Raw genomic sequence first — 17966 nt, 5'->3', positions numbered from 1 at the left:
AAGGCTCTATAGAATCTATAGTTGGAGCAGCAGTGGTTGAATGGCAATGGGCAGCCGCCTGACCATGGCGCCATACTACCGGAGGCACTGGGGCCTGGCTGGGAGCCCGGGCATTGGAGGCTCAGCTACTGCATCTTCTTCCTCCTCTTCTTCCACCTACTTCTTGGCCACCAGCCGCTACTATTCGGCCTTGATGGCCTCCAGGTTCCTTTGCCAAGTCCTGGCTGCTACCTCCTGCGAGCAGGATTGTGAGGATGATGGATTAACAGGAGTAGCTATATCAAAAAAGAAAAAAGACAACGTGGAAACAATACTCTTAGCAAAACAGTAACACATAAAATTATATAGTGGTACAGTAGCACTAGCAGTATATATCATATCATATGCTGGTGTCCTTGATTTCTCGGCCATTCGATTTTGTTGTGATTAGAGTTTCAGGCATTAAGCACTATATAGTATACAAGTATTTTTCTTTTCTCTCTTGTTTAGCTAAATTAATGTGGGCATGCCAGCTCAGATTGCGCCCTAGACAGACATACTCATGTTGTGTTACCTTGTTACTATCTGCAGGTGAGGCAGCTGTACTAGACAATTATCTCTTTGCCTATCATGTCCATGCTCTGTTAAATGCCCCAATTTCACCCTGACTACAACAAGGCAGATGAATAGTTACTAATATATGAATGATATATGTCACGTGAGGTAGTACTATTGTAAACATGCAGCCGTTAGGCCACCCATGTCTGTCACTGGTGAAATGCCTTGGGTAGGGACTCAGAAGGAGGCGTTTGATAATGATGTTAATGTTAATGAAACTTTTAAAGCACACGTATACCCTGGGGTGTCTTGGCGCTGAACTGGAGTAAGAACCTTTAGACATGGAAAAGGGGGTACTAGTTTGAAAACAACCAAATTTTCAATGTTTTCCTGAAGGAAGCGAGAGAGTTAGCCTCTCTCATGTCAACAGGAAGAGTATTCCATAGTTTAGCTGCACAATAGGCCGTACTCCGACCTCCCCAGCTCGCAGTTCGGATCTTGGGAACCAGCATTAGTCTGGCATTTGTCGACCTTAACTGTCTGCCTGGGTGATACCACGAAAAGAGGTGTTTCAGAGGTTTCTGTCCCATTCAATGTTTTATAGGCAAGGCAGAGTACCTTAAACTTGAAACATTGCACCACAGGCAACCAGTGGAGCTTCCGGATCTCTTCTTTAATAGATTGGTGCTTGGGTATATTTATTAGGACCCTGGCTGCAGCATCTGCACCATCTGAAGTTTCTTTAGATGTTGTTTCTGTAATCCAAGGTATAAACTGTTACAGTTATCTAACTTAGGCAGCACCAAGGTGGTCACAACTGTTTTTTCTAAGATCATAGGGAATATATGGCAAAACCTTCTTGAGTTTCTTCAACAGATAAAAAGAGTTTGAAACTGTGGCATTCGTTTGTTGTGTGTAAGTCAGATTATTATCTATCAAAACTCCAAGGTTTTTAGCCTTCTCTACTGGTTCAGGGGTCTGTCCTAATTCGGCAGGCCACCACAGTCCGTCCCATTTTGGTTTAAGATTACCGAAGGTCACCACTTCGGTTTTATCCAAATTGAGTTTTAAACAGTGTCTTCCCATCCAGAGGCTAATTTCCCTCATGCAGTGCTGAAACTGCAATGCCGGGGATAAAGTTTTTTTATATGCCGCGACAACAATCTGTGTATCGTCCGCATAAGATGTCACATTGAAGCCGAACTGCTGTATTAAAGGTGCAAGTTCAGAAACATAGACATTAAACAACGAGGGACTTAAGGACGAGCCCTGAGGAACCCCACATGTCAGTATGTAGGGAGTTGCCTGATACTAATCAAGGGACACTCTCTGCTTTCTGTTCTTCAAAAATGATTATATTAAAGCAAGGGCACGATCCTTGATCCCTATATGTTCAAGGTGTAGAAGCAATATGTCATGGTGCACGGTATCAAAGGACACTGACAAATCGAGGCGAATCAGAACAGCGGCGCCACCCTTATCCGTCACTGCTCTGATCTCCTCGGTGGACTTGATAAGAGCTGTCTCAGTGCTATACCCTGAACGGAAGCCAAACCTTGAAGGGTTGAGTAATTCATTCTCCTGAATAAACTGAGTGAGTTTACTGTTCATTTTGTTCTCGACTATTTTAGCGGGGAAAGGGGGCCTTGCAATAGGGCGATAGTTACTGGTTATGGAGTGTCCAAATTGGTTTTTTTTTAGAAGAGGGAGGATGACTGCACCTTTCCAGACTGCTGGGAAAGTATCTGATAAAAACATGTTATTGAAAATGTTGGTTAAAATTGGGCTTACCTCCCACCCACGTTTTTAAGAACTGCCAGGGGGAAGGGTCGGAAGGTGATCTGGATTTAGTATCCTGAATACGTTTTCCCACCAGCTCACTAGATACTTGTAAAAAAGTCAGCAGCTCCTTTTTTGGGTCTCAGTAGTGGAAGACACTTCAGTTGCCTTATTGGAGGTGGCAGTGAAGAGATTGTATATGTCATTGACTTTATTCCTGAAAGCACAGGCTATGTCATCACATAAAGATTGGCTACTCACTGATAATGAGCTATTGGGTAGAGTTGTAAGCTTCTTCACTACCTGAAATAGCTGTTTTACTGAAATTTTTGATGACTCTATCTTTTAGGTGAAGAAGGTCCTTTTCTCATTGCTAATCAATTTTTATAGTTAGCTAGTGCATGTTCATAGCTCTCCTTTTCCTCTGCTTCAAAGTTTACTCTCCAACGCTTTTCCAGTCTGCAACATTTTTGTTTCTCCAGTCGCAGAGCTTCTGTGAACCAGGGAGCTGAGGGTTGGTTACGTTTCCCAGTGTTTTTACCATTTGGCGCCGTGAAGGCATTGTTCAGCCAATCAGTATATTCCTCAAGTGCTTGATCCACCTATTTGCTCAGACTCTGACGTATCTGATTTAGTTGGAGTTCAGGCATATTAATATCTATTTTATTCCATGCTTTAAAATGTTTTCCCTGTGCTTTACTAGTACAAGCTTCTGGTGTGATTTGGGTGGAGTATTCAAATAGATCCAAGGAGTGATCTGACCAGGTGATAGGGAGGATATTTTTAACTATCATTCCAGGAACTGAGGAAAAAATACCATCCAGAGTATGCCCTGCCTGTTGTGTGGGTTTATGTACCAGCTGAGTAAGCCCCAGCGAGCCCAGAGATTCAGTAAACATTAATGTGTCTTTGTCGGACAACAACTCAAGATGTATATTAAAATCCCCCAGGATTGTAAACCTTTTCGTAGTAAGATGAGGTTCTAAAAGTGAGTCTAGATTGGTAAGGAAATTAGTCCTTGACCCCGGAGGATGATACACCAGAATACCCCTGAAGGTATTTTTCGGGTTTAATTCTATCGAGAAATGTAACCCTTCATAATAGGGATTAAGCACCGGAGAAAAGGTAGCTCTAAGATGTTCGCGATAAATAACAGCAAGCCCGCCTCCTTGCTTTAAGGGTCTGTCAAATCTAGATGAAACAAAGCCCTGAGGGACAGCGACCACAAAATCAGGGTCGGATGATGGATCTGCCCTTGTTTCTGTAAGGAATAACACATCCAAGTTATATTGCAGGATGGTGTCTGCAATTTCCACTTTGTGTTTTGCAAGTGACCTAACATTAATCAGACCACACTGACTCTCTATCTGTCTAAGGGTCTGTAAAGGTTTAGGTTTTAGCTTTATAATAGCTGGCAAACCGGATTCTATCAGATGTAGTTCAGGGAGAGCAAAACCACAGGGACATGTAAACTGGAGAGACCCAGATCCTTTGTCCAATATGCAGCCTTGATTTAGGTCAAGCTTATTAAGATTATGCATCTCAGTGCTAGTGTACTGCACAACATCCGAATCTAAAGGGCCAGGGGTTATGGCCCTAGGCCCGGTCCAGGCGCAGACGGGCTTGCCTTTGGCGCCCCGCCTGCGCACCCACTGCGCGCATTCGCTGCACGTCCTTTCCATGCACGTTTAAATATTGTGGTGGCAGAAATACTAGACCGCTCACCACCGGAAGTAGGGATTCCTAATTGGCTCTGTCCACCGGAACTGTCTGAAGATCACCGTGCCCTCCGTGCAAACAGCACACAGCTGTGGCGGACCGGGGCGTGATCAAAGTGAAGTGCGGAGGTACGTTTAAAGGGAATACAGTATTTGTAATAAGAGTCCCCCCCAAATGTGCAAATACGCGACAGTAAATGTGTTAGGAGCAACAAAATCACAATTTAAAAAACAGAGTAAAACAAGTAAAATACCAGCCCCCTCAATACGCCAGCAGGGCTTACTCAGTCCGCTGCGCGTCCATCCATGCACGTTTAAATATCGTGGTGGCGAAAAGACTAGACCGCTCGCCACCGGAAGTAGGGATTCCTAACCGTCTAAGCCCGCCGGAACTGTCTGAAGATCATCGTGCCCTGATGATGGGTGAGTACATAATATATGTTGCGCTTGAAAACTACTGTGAGTCAAGGGAGTAGTCTGAAATACAACCTCAATCCTTTGAATCAAAAACCTTGCTAAAACATTCCTTGTTTACTCTTCTTCACAGGGATTTTTCCATTTATCATTGCATTGTTCTTCTAGTATTTTTATTGTTCACCGTTGGCTTTCCTACTCAGTCACCTTTTAAGTTTTACGTTCTCTTCAACCAGTCTTCACCTAGGAATACCATCCATCCATTCAAACATGGCTCTCATTCTCAACAAACCTTTTACCAACATTCATTTGTCATTTAGTCTCCAAATCCTTGCTTTGACCCATTAAACTCCCCGGAGGATTCCTTTCACCCATACACTTTCACCATCCAGGCAGGCATCCTTTCAACTTTCATCCACCCTTCACCTACCCATCCATCCTATCAGCCACCTACATGCATCCTTTCACCCACGTATCCTTCTCTGCCAGTCATATTACTTCCACCCATCCTTCCTCCTTCCATCCTTTCTTCCCTTTTCCATCAACCCATCAAGGTCTGACTCCTCATGAAACTTTCTTTACTGAGTTGAAGACAGACGCGACCATTAGATACTCAACTCCTGCTGTATATGCTAAGTAAAGCTGGGTGTCTTCAACAGTTCACAAGTCTCAACAGTACAGTGTACACTATTGCAGTGAGTATATATATTGTCAATAAGCAAGCAATATGACTTTCCGCCACTGCCACTGCCACTGGCTCACCTCCTGCAGCCGCCAGATCTGCTCCCTAGATGGCACCGCCGTTCTCGCTGGCCCCAGAACTGGTGGTCGGTGTGGCTAGAAAAAACATTACACATATTTTAGATGCCATATACCCGCCCCTATTTGTTTTTCTGTAGCAAAATTGAAAATTCATAAACCACATAACACTCAATTCTGATGCAGACAGTATGGTCTATCAAAAAATCCGGTTGGGCATTTTGTTGGTGGCAATTTTTGAAAAGCCTCTCAAGAAGACAACCTGTAAGGGACTGGACTGAGTGGATAGAACTATTGGTGAATCTGAGTTTTTTTTAAAGAAATAAGAGTGGCCAACTGGACTGACATAAGGTCTTCTTGGTTGGCAAATGCAATGGGGCCTTCCTCCTCATACTTCCTTCCAGCAATGGTACACAGTAATCAGTTAACCATCAACTGCTACTAATAATACTAGGCAGAGATAAGAAGAAGACACAACTTTGAGGAGTCCAACGTGACCAATGCCACTCTATCTTGTTTTGCTGATTGAGCATGGGAAAGGAAAAGAAAGTCTTCTCATCTCAAAAAACACGCTCAGAATATCCTACTTGGGGTTGCAATCTGCATGGCAAAGTAGCAGTACTAGTACTAGTAGTAGTAAGTGCGCAAGACCAATGCGTTCTCTGAGTCTGACAGTACCACCACTAGGCAGTCCACAAAATATATAAGGGGAGAGGGAAAGCTGACAGAAAAACCAAAAGAAAGGAAGCTACAGGCAGACTAGTACAGACAGAGACAGTTTGAGGTAGAATACAGAATATAAAATAACTTAATATATAGGATAATGCAGGGATAACAAGATTTTAGTAACGGATAGATCGAAGAGGATTTGGCGAAAAAAATGAGGAAATGGGTAGAAATCAATAGTTCAAAATAAGGAGTGGCAAACGTTAGGGAAATATATGTTAATATTAACAACAGGAGGACTCGCTGGGGCCAGCAGAGTCATTGTCTGAGGAGCGTTCTTCCGGAGAGGTAACTCTAGCTCCCGCACCCATCTCTGACGACCTCTTGTCCCTGCATGCTGATGCAAGACATATTTAAAGAGACTAAACATAATTGGTGGTAAATAAATATTCTCTCCAAAAAGATTTTTTGAAGGGAAACAGCAATTGCCATAACATTGAACTTCCCCAAATCCGATTGTCGAGTAGTAGACTAGCATCGCGGGACCTCCTATCTATTTATTCCACATTTCCTAAACCTGCCTAGCCCGCTTATTCCAAAGAGATTGGAATTACTAACAAATTGCTTCTAAATTCCAATTTCATTCGCAATCAATCATTCTCAACCCCCTTTGATGGGCCAATTCACTAAGGGTTTCATTACGATGTCAGTCGGAAAGGCTCCGAATGGCATTCAGTTTGTCCAAAACTGTGTCATAACCTGCATTTCCAACCAACTCGAAAACATATCTGACCGACCGATTACAATAGTCGGAAACCGTTCGGACTTTCTGACTCGGTTCTGACCGGCATTTGGAGAAACCGAGTCGGTTGGAGCCAACTTGTACAGGTCTACGGACTGCGTTTACGAACAACGTATTACGATGTCAGATTCGGAAAGTGTTTCCAAATTGGTTTGTCTGACATTGATTGGCTGTCAGAAACTGACTTTGGGGGCCCCTAGCATGCCCCCTTCATCCGGTGTCCTCTGTTTGGGGCCCATGTGGGTCCCCTCTTTCCAATCGTGCATGGTTTGGGAGACCCCATGGGGTGCCCGCCACAGGGTGTAAGGTTTTCTGCAACCAACTCTTTCTTCAATGGTAGCCTGTGTTGTCGGTCGGAAAACAGGCTCCCATTGAAGTCAATGGGAGTCCATCCAAATGGTATTCGGAGACATCGTAATCAGTCGGTCAGACTCCCCGAATCCAATTCGGTCAGAAAGCATTCCAACAAGGAGTTAGTAAGAATGCATTTCAACCGACATCGTAATGAGACCCAGTGTCTGCATTTTGTCTTTAAATATATAGATGGACGCATGCATACACCAAATTGGTTGGTTGCTTGTCGCTGTACGTAGTATAAAAAAGGTTCAAGAACTGAAATGAGAGGATGCGCGGCGCTAAATTACTAATTATAACTACCACTATCTTAGTGACAGGACAAAGGAAAGGAGTCTCTCTCTAGTCTGCATTACTTAAGTTCCTACATAATCAGCCCAAGTGAGCGCAAAGTTGCAAACAAGTAGGATTGGATAGTGCTGAACACATGTCTAGAATAAGAGAATAAGAATTACATAATATAAGATCTGTAAATGTAACTTGCCTGCATGTGAGCGGCATACCTGCTATATGGGAAAAGGATATTAGCAATAACATAGAACACACAAGTAAAATTATTATTAATAATTAGCTACTCACCAAGCCCTGTGACCTCAACCCCTAGCAGATCCAGCAGGTCCTGCTCTCGGTCCACGATGTCAGGCCACCGGTGTGTCAGCTGATTGCAGGTGCGCCAGACCCCAGATAGCGACACACTGCCCGGTGTACCTTTGTCAAGAATTCCTGGCACTCCCAGTGCCTGCACCCAGACCCAGGCTTTTGCCTGCTGCCAGGCTGGAGGAGAGGTGGCGCTGCCAAACAAAACTAGCGTTGCCAGCTCCACCTCCGAAAATGAGGACTAGGCTGTAGCTTAATTTGTTGCTGCCTTTTTCGGGGCACACTTCTCTGCCATGATTCTGGGGGGGGAGGAAAATTAAATGTAGAAAGTATACAAAAATAACAGGAAGAATAGGAAAGAAAGAAAAGAAAATTAGGAAGGAAGTAGACAGAAGTACAGTACAAAATTCACTATAAAACACACAAAAAAGTAGAAAAAACGCGAAAATATACACTTTCAAAAGTAGGCCCCAGCACCATAACAGGGAAAGAACCAAGAAGGCTGCACCCATGCATGACCTTTTGATGCAGTTTGCGAGATATTTCTCCACGAACAGGCAATCCAAATTGCCGTACGGCAGAAACCTCACAGGAACGGGTGAGACAAGCAACACCAATCGCGGAACTCCGAATTGCACAGCGGTGTTTTTTACCACTTTGCAGGAGTTTCACTTAACATGGCTATGCGAACTCTCCCAGGTTTATCGTAGAGTGGTGTTGAGTAGAGTGGCGTACAGTGGAGTGGAGTTCAAAAGATTGGAATGGGGTGAAGTTTCGTAGAGTTGAATAGAGTGGAGTGGTGCAGAATTGAGTGGCATTGAATGCTGTGGTGTAGAGTGGAGTGGTATAGAGTAGAGTGTGGTAGAGGTGAATGGCATGCAGTGGAGTAGCAAAGAGTGGAACATCATAGGATGGAGTGGCTTTGAGTTGAGTGGCATACACTGCAGCGGTGTAAAGTGAAATCGGGTGGATTGGAGTTGAGTCATGTAGAGGGCAATAGCATAGATTGGGTGTGGCATAGAGTGGAGAGGCGTAGATTACAGTGACGTAGAGTAGAGTGGTGTATAGTGGAGTGGGAGACAGTCGAATAACTTAGAGTGGAATACTGTAGTTTTCTGTCTCTCACACACACACTAAGCTGCTCACTAATTTTTCCCATTGTCTCTCTCTGTTTCTTACATCCTATCATTTAGTCTATCTCCTGCACTCAGCCTGTCTCTGTGTATACCTGTCTCTTTCTCTATCACTTAATCTCCTTATTTCTGTCTCTGTCCCTTTTTTCTCTAGATTTTTCTAATTATGCAAATCTCCCTCAAACTCTCACCCTTACTTGCTCTCCCTCACGCACACTGTTTCTCCCTCTCTCTCATGCTCTCCCTCTTTTGTTCTTTCTTTGACTCTTGATTTTTTCTGCTTATGGCACACACACAAACACATATCTTTCTCCTTCCCACACATAGCCCCTTCCTGCCTCTCTTTCTTTCTTACTGTCTGCTTCTGTCACTTTCACACAGACACACACATCTCACTCTGCCTCTCTTTAACACACATGCATACATGTAATTTCTTTTTCATTCAGACACCTACTTCTCACTGCCCCTCTCTCACACATACACACTTCTCACTGAATATCTCTTTCTCTCTCACAAATTAGTTTCCTTCTCTCTGACTCTGTGACTTCTTTCTCATTCACTCCCCTCACACAAAAATCTCTCTATGTCTTTCTCGCTCTCTCTGTCCCTGTGTATCATACATCCACGTCATTCTCTTTCTTTACCTTTCTCTCTTCCTCCTTAGGTCTGCTGTTGTGTTATTCACATTTTTCTTCCACCCACTAAAGCATACAACATGAGGCAATGGGTTGGCCAGCTTCAGACACTGGCTAACTTCAATTTGAGTGATTGAATTTTGCTCTTTCACAGGAAACACATGTGCACATAAGGTAGTCCTCTTCAGTGCTAGTGTTTTTTGTTTTACTTTATTACTTTAGTGTTGCTTTTGTGGCAGCCTGATGTGATAGCATTATGCTTTCTATCAACTCTTCATATTGTTTATATGTGAGCACAGGGCATATTGAAGCTTTATCAAAGTGCTGTCTATTGTTAGTGCTGGTGTAAGTGTCCTTTAGAGTGGCCTTTGTTTATCTGAAATCTGCTGTTTCAAAGCATACCATCTGTGCAATTTTGGAGCTGCTCTTAATAAAACAATTCTCTTTTAGTATACATGTATTGAAGTACATTTATAACTGTACTCCTGCATGCCATGCTATTATGTATTTCAAAAGAGGGCTACAGTTATACTTGTAAAATACTTTAGCCTTAAAGCCTTGCTTTATGTTTTATAGTTTGCTTTAAGTGCTCTTGTATGCTGTGCAAAAATAGATGTTTAAGTATAATGTTACTAACCGAACAGTGCCATCTATTAAAGTTTCCTATCCTATCTATGTGGCGCTCTATTTTTGCAAACCCATTAGTCTATCTATCTGTGTTTGCACGCTTTTTCTCTGCCTGTCTACCTGTCTGTCTTAATTCCTCTTTGTTCGTTTGTTTAGCTACCTGTCAGTCTATCTACAGGTCCATATATTTGTGCATTTCTCTAGCTACATGTATACATGTCTATCTACCTATCGACCTACCTAGATAACTGTTTATCTACCTGTCTGTCCATCTGTCTATCTGGCTATCATTTAAACTCCTATCTATCTATCTATCTATCTATCTATCTATCTATCTATCTATCTATCTATCTATCTATCTATCTATCTATCTATGTATTAATTAGTCTTTCTATTTCTATTTGTCTAGCCATCTGTCTATCAATTTGTCTGCCCATTCATCTATCTATCTATGTGTCTATCTGTCAGTCTATCTCTGTCAGTGTCATTCTATCTATCTGAAAATCTATACAACCTCCCTATTTATCTATCTTTTCAACCGCTTCTTTTTTAATTAGTTACAAAAGCATTGCAAAAAACAACAGCATCAGCCTATCTATCTGAATATCTGTACAACCTCCCTATCTGTCTTTGTAAGTCTCTCTACTTATCTATCTTTTCAGCCCTATCATTTTGAATTGAATGAGTTACAAAACAAATTACAAAAAACAGAATGAGCAAAGGCAAGAGACTGACAGTCAAAGCCAGACTAACTAGCTTGTTGAGGTCTGATGTAAGTCAAGACCTTTGATTTTGCAAAAACTATGTGTTTAACATAGTTCCATATAGGGTTTTTAGCACGACCATCGAAGAATCTTTTGTGTCATTCATATTTTTCTTCCAACCAATTTACCATGGGTCATGGGGCAATGAGTCAGCCCACTTCAGTCCTTCCTTGATGTCACTGTCAGTTACTGCATGATGGTGTCTCACAAGGAGCACATCCACAGACAAAGTAGTTCAGTTTCTTACCAGAAACTACTATGTTAATGTGTGCCTTTTTGTGACCAAAAATACATTTTGCCTTTAGCCAAGTCTTTCTTTTACTTATGGTGGTCTTCTCCCTGACTTTTTGCTTCCTCCACCACTTTTTCTGGCCTCGTTTTTCCTAGTATTAGTACTCAGAGCAATTTACCACTGCTAACCAGTGCTAAAGTGGATGTGATCTCTCCTCTAAACATTATCATTTTGGCTTATCCCCAATTGGCAAATTACATTTACTTATACACCCCTACAAAAGTGCACTATATGTTCCCTGGTTTGGTAAATTAGCTGCTACAAGTGGACCTACAGCACTAATATACACAGGGGGTTGAGGCCATAAGGTACCGCACTTGTCAACAAATGTGATGGGCAAAATAAAAAATGTATATATATTCTCTAGTGGTGCATAGAACCTGAAGTACAGCCCCTCTCTACTTCAAATTGAAAACAGATTTCAAAATGTGCATCAGTTGATAGTGGTTCAGCACACCACACTGTTAATTGGATTAGATATATCTCATATGAGTTCGGCACATATGTCATGTCACTTTTTCAAATCATTGTCATCAAAACATAGCATGTAATTAACACACGAAGACATGATGTCTGTGTTCATTCATCCTTTATTCTTTTTCTTCTTAAAAGCACGCCCATTATGCAGTGATCAAAGTAGCCAACGCTTTTGTCCTACTCAGACTTCTTCAGGGCTACATGAATATGTACAAAACACAAACAAATATTTACACTATGTACATACATCTAGAAACATTAAATACATCCAAACAAAAAGTGAATCTCAAGACAAACCAGTTCATAAAAATAGCCCAAGTATTAAATAAGATATATACTATATTTTTATGTACACATCAAAACAAAATTTCATTTTACAAGCCTGATCCCAAAAATTCTATTCCTTCAGATTTCACATTTGTGAAGACATGTCAACCTCTCTAATACATAATATAGTAAAAACCATTCTCTTTTTGTATTTATTAAAATTAGCTCTGGACATTGACTCAGTATTTTAATGACAATAAGCTAATTGTCACGTGTGCAATCTTTCTCTGGGTACGAAAATATTTATCTAGCCATACCTCAAGTATTAATGTGACAGCGCCTAATTCATGAGAGACTAGTGTTGCGCGGATGGTCCAGATTATTATCCTTCTGTTCATGAAAAATCGATAAAATATTATAAAAATCAAAGAACAAAGAAGTGTTGTAGATTCATCTGTAAACCACAAAGTGTTATTATAGATACAACAGCATCATAAAATGTTGTGGTGACCAAGGAGAAAACATGTAATCATCTGAAGTTTGCAAAAAATTATGGAAAATACTATTGCCTATTATACGCTTCATCGAATGTGTAGCATGTCATGTTCAAAATATACACATCGCATAAAATCAAAATTCTAATCTATAATTGTAATAGCAAATGAATGCCATAAAGGCAGTGCGAACTATATTCTCAGACTGTACCAAATCTCTTTACATGCCATTTGTGTTCAGATCACAGGTTTCTTTAACAAAAGTGCGTGTCTGCAGATGGCAAAGGATAGAGAGTGACTGGGGAAGCCACATTCTTCACAGGCTGGTATATATTCATATCAGTAATATTTTTTCTTTATTCATTGCAACGTCACTATGCCGTCATTTGGTACATTATTATGAAGTAAATGTCACACACAAAGCACTATACACAAACACCTCGCTTCCGTAAGAAAAAAACTTATAACCGTGCCTTCTCTGGGGCTACACCAATAATCTAGAACTAGCTACCATCCTCCATCAGAAGAATGCCTTCTCTGTCAATCTTTAAAAAGGAAGCTAAAACCTTCCTAATAAGAAAATTCCTCCCATAACTCTCTTTCGTTGCGCATACTGCCTTGCGGCATTGCTTTTGTTCCTATGCAAAATTTCCTGTTCTGCTTGGTTGCCCCTATTCCTTGTACCAAATTATTACTCCTTCAAATGTTTTGCTGGTTCTCTTCATTTTGCTGTCATATCTCCCCTAATATGTAATTACTGGTTTTCTCTATATATATTGCTGACATGTCGCTCTGCTAATTATTGTATCTAACACAGTTTTTGTCCTAATGTAGTCACTTCCCTCTATCCCTATCCATGTGTGTTGCCTTTGTCAAACCTGTACACAATGTGTTATCCCTGTAAAGTGCTCTGATACCCCAACGCGTCACGTTTGCGCTCTATAAAACCTCAAATAAATAAATAAACCTTAAAAGGAACCTGAGAAATACTCAACGTCATTTCACCATCAAACGGTGAATTGTTTTAAAGTAAAATAAATGTAGGTAAAATCTGAGAAGTGCCTATTTTGTTAACAGTATCACCACACAAGTGCCATCTTGTAGTGTTAATGACGGACTCATTGGACAGTCTAGTGCAAAGAGATAAGTATATTGCCAAAACAGCTCTTAAACAGAAAATCCCCTCCACAATAACATCTCCCTATGCATAAAATCTTATAAAACATTGTTGGTATAAATGTTAAAGGATGCTTATATGAGGAATTCACATGAACTGACCCATACGTTATTTTATGGGCAACCAACAGAGCATGGTGGGCGCCATCTTTTAATAGGTTATTTTAAGCGAACGTTATTTTATGGGCAACACACAGAGCATAGTTTGCACCATCTTTTAATAGGTTTTGTAAGTGAACATATCACGTTATGCTTTTAATCTATTCATATACCAATTCTAGGTCCTAATGTATTGTTACTATGCAGGGTCATATCAGAAGCAAATTAGCTCCATTTCAAGATATAAGACAGAATGTCCAACTCATACACATTTCACAATCTACTCACCGAGTGTGTGTGTACAGTATGCAATGCAGCACGCTTGGTGTCTTTTTGTGATGGGAAACCAGAACGCCATCACAGAAGCCTTTAAATAGGACTTTAAGTAGGACACTGATTGTGCCACCCACTTGAGTAGCCTGGCAAATATGTCTTAGACCTGTCATTGCAGAACCTGTGTGTGCAGATTAAACTGCAATTTTGACCTGGCAAAATAAACCTTTTGCCAGTTCCAAACCTTTTTTTTAATACATCTAAGTTCCCCGTTAGTTAGACCCTGGACAGCCCAGAGAGCAGGGTTCAATGTATTTAAAAAGCAAGACATGTAACTTTACGTTTTACATTTCCCGGTAGTGATAAAATCTTGCAAGGCCTATATCTCCCATTGGATAAAAGTGGGATTACCTTATTAAATTTTTATAAGTGTAATTTCCAAATGGAAAGGTATGAATGGTTCAAGTTTGGTGTCCCTGGAATCCTAATATAAAATCCTAACTTATGGTGAAGTCGGATTCTAAATTATCCTTCTGAAAATGCTCCTTTTTTAAGAAAGTTGGCCATTTCATGCCTTAGCCATTAGGGCCTAGATGTAGGTAAATGTGAATTACCGATTCATAAATACCGAATTTTACCGATTCGGTATTCATGAATCGGTAAGTCAAATGTAGGTAGAAATTCGGTAACAAATACCGAATCAGTATGATTCGGTATTTACCGATTCTGTAATTACAGAATCGGTATTTGCCATTGATTCCTATGGGCCTTGAAGCCCATAGGATTCAATGGCAGTTACCGATTCGGTAATTACCGAATCGGTAAAAATACCGAATTTACAAGGGGGACAGGGTGTCACTTTGACACACTGTTGCACGCCTGTAACTGGCTTGTACGCCATGTGGCACACATACATGCCCTTAAGGCATGTCTGTGTGCCACATGGCACAGGTGTACATGCACAGATGTGCATGTACACAAGAATTCGTTATTTACCATGCAATTGTATTACATGGTAAATAACGAATTCTAAAGGCCCTGTAGCACTGTTAGAAGTGCTATCTACATAGGAAAATACAGATTCGGTAATTTTACCGATCGGTAATTTTACCGATTTGGTAAAATTACAGATTCGGTAAAATTACCGAATCTGTATGTTTTCAGTGCCCCTACATACCAATGTCAAAATACCGGTCGGAAACGGCCGAAAATCGGTATTTTCGGCCGATTCCGACCGGTATTTTGACACCTACATCTGGCCCTTGGTTCCTGCAGCCTGTCTCTGGTCGCATGACTGGATGTAGTTGGCAGTTGTGCTTTGATGCCCTTCCACTGCCCAGGTTCTTGCATCTCTCGTTGATGACAGTATCAACAACAACACTGGACTCTGCATCGCAGCTTTGCATCTCCTCAGAACTGAAGAATCGCCAGCTGTGTGCTTGATCACCGATACCCGAATTTGCGTCACAAACCCTTTCAACAGAATCCTCGAAGGTGATGTGAAAGGACCTTGCAGCTCAGGCTTGTGGCATCCTGGGACCGATGCATCCCTTCCGCTCACCTTCGCCCCAATCCACGTCACGGTCTTCAACCAGGATTTAAGGTATTTTGTTCAGCAGACCTAACTCGGTCCCTGTAGGTGGCCCGTGCTTGGTCATGGGCGGCCTGAGCTTGTGACTTTGTCCTGGTCTGGTGTGACCAGATATCTGCAAAAACGCTGTTTTTTTGTGCTATTTTTCACTATAACATTTTTAATTCATTACCTTAAGTTCTACAAATTTGATTTTTGTCATTTTGGTCTTGGTTTATTTATTCAAATATACTCTGTTCAAATCTGTTGTGGGCTCCTTGTGTGGTGTGCTGTCACTGTTTTACTCTTTGAAGTGTTGCACAAATACTTTGCACATTGCCTCTAAGTTAAGCCTGACTGCTCTTTGCCAAGCTACCAAGGAGGTAAGCACAGGCTAAGTTGGGGTTTGCTTGTGCCTTACCTTCACAAGGATTGCAGTTGCTGATAGATCAGGGCTTACACCTCGGTCATCGAACATCGCAATTTCTTACAAGTTCCCTGAAGCCTCACAATAAATAGAATTTTCATAAAATCCATGGCAGAACAAAATAAAAATTGCAAAAGCTGAAATGCCTGTGGCCATTGCCAGACCTATTGGCTTTGCTACTGCTTGATTTCTCTGTCCTTCACAAACATGAGAGCACGCACCAAGAGTGGCTCCTCCATTAGGGCAGACGAACGTCGCCCCACTGCTTTCTTGCAGTGCGAGAAGTAGAAACATAAAATGGTATTTTAAATACCATTTTATGTTTCTGTTCTCGCACTGCGAAAAAGCAGAAGGCAGGGTATGCCTGGTTGGTTTGATGGGGGTGGGGAGGTGGGCGGGTCGGGGAGGAGTGGCTTGCCCACTATTGTGGGTCCTGACTGTTTGGTCGGCCCCAGTCATACGCATTCTTTATTTTCTCCATGTAGGCTGCATGCGGCCTACATAGAGAAAATGGCCTCCCTACAGGCACCCGGCTGGGCCTTGTCCCCACCAATCACAACGCTGCCATTGCAGTGGTGTGATTGGCTTAGTGGAGAGGAGGGAGGATGCCTGTTCCTGGAAGGCAGCAGGAAAACGCCAAATACAGAACCCGGACACGAGAGGAGGCGGTGCGGAACCCGGTCAGGTAAGTTTAAAAAAAATAATAATAATAATTACGCCCGTGCGAAACTCCGTGCGACCCTACCCCCCTCTGCCCCCCCCACCTGCGAGTCATGCGAGCCGTGACTGGCACACACATACATACAGTTATCTTTGTCTTAGTCTCTCTCACACATACACCCACCCACACACACACGTTACAGCTCTCTCTCAATCATCTTTATTGTTTCAGCAATCAATTTTTTCTTACAGGTAAAAACACAAACAATACATTTGCAATGTTCGATCAAAATCACACAATAAAAGATATTGGAGTGCCAAGACAAGACTCACATTATTCATGCAGTAAGTAATTGACCCTTAATTTGTAGCAAAAGTGGTAAAGCACCTGCCGGTGATAGTCCAAAAGTGCAATCACAATGAAATACTAATGCTTGTGCAAAACGACAAGATCTGAAATGTGTCATCATTTAGGACAATAGGTAAGTACGTGCTAGTACTAATCTGAGAGTGAGGTTTTCTTTATAGTGCAAAGTTTAAAAAATCTATGGATTTCCATGATGTCTAAGGCGGTTTTCATCGGATTACAGTAGCCTGGCAAGATAATAAAACGACTCTATTTCATGTTTCATTAAAATATATACACTATGCCAGCAATAAATCCTACTGGTTGCACCTAACAGTAAATTCCCGCAAAGTATACAAATAAAAAAAAATAATAGCTGACAAATATTAATCCATTGTGCAAATAACACAGTAAAGTGCAACTACTCAATAAAATTCAAAAAGCATAATTAGGTTATATTCAGAAAGGTTTCAAATACATTTAGAAACTATTGTTCTATCATCTAACAGTTTATGATGCACTATAATGATTATTTCTAGCCTCCTCTATATCCCTGACAAGTGGCCATACTGCCCTCTCATTTTAAACACACCCTTCTCACTGGCAGTCTCTGTCATTCTCTGTCTCATTTTCATTATCTCTCTCTTTTCATACGCTCGTTTGTGTATCTCTCTCACACACACAAGCCCACACAGACACACACACACACACTTTCTCTACCTGCAACCCACATACACATCTCTCTTTGACTCTCTCCACCTCACACACAGACCCTCACACGCAGTCTCTCCCTCTCTCTCTTCTCTCATGCTCCCCTTCATTCTTTCTTTCTCTCCACTCTATGGCCTAGTGTGTTGTGCATTAAACCTCAGTCCTGGCTAGCTCCCTCCTATTTCTAGGCAGCTGTCATTAATCAGAGTGAGCATGACTTGCCCTAAAAAGTGTCAGTCCAAGTGTAAAACCTCTCTGGACGCCGAATCATTCAGGTAAGTTAAACATTGACTTAGCCAGGTTTTTGTTGTTTGTTCTTCTTTCCGCGCTTGTCTCTCTGCAAATGTTTCGACCAATACCTGAAAATACGCCAGGTGATTTTGCACAAA

The 17966-nt window shown here is 41.6% G+C and overlaps 1 protein-coding gene across 2 annotated transcripts in view; it reads left to right on the top strand.

Annotated features, from left to right (window-relative positions):
- LOC144823402 (NXPE family member 1-like) overlaps window positions 1-17966 on the top strand; it is a 455053-nt gene that overhangs the window by 277239 nt on the left and 159848 nt on the right. The window lies entirely within an intron of this gene.

Source organism: Lissotriton helveticus, chromosome 3_1 (assembly GCF_964261635.1).
Source record: "Lissotriton helveticus chromosome 3_1, aLisHel1.1, whole genome shotgun sequence".
Lineage (NCBI taxonomy): Eukaryota > Metazoa > Chordata > Amphibia > Caudata > Salamandridae > Lissotriton > Lissotriton helveticus.
Note: the sequence above shows the minus strand (reverse complement) of the source record. Positions and strands in the feature narration are given on the sequence as shown.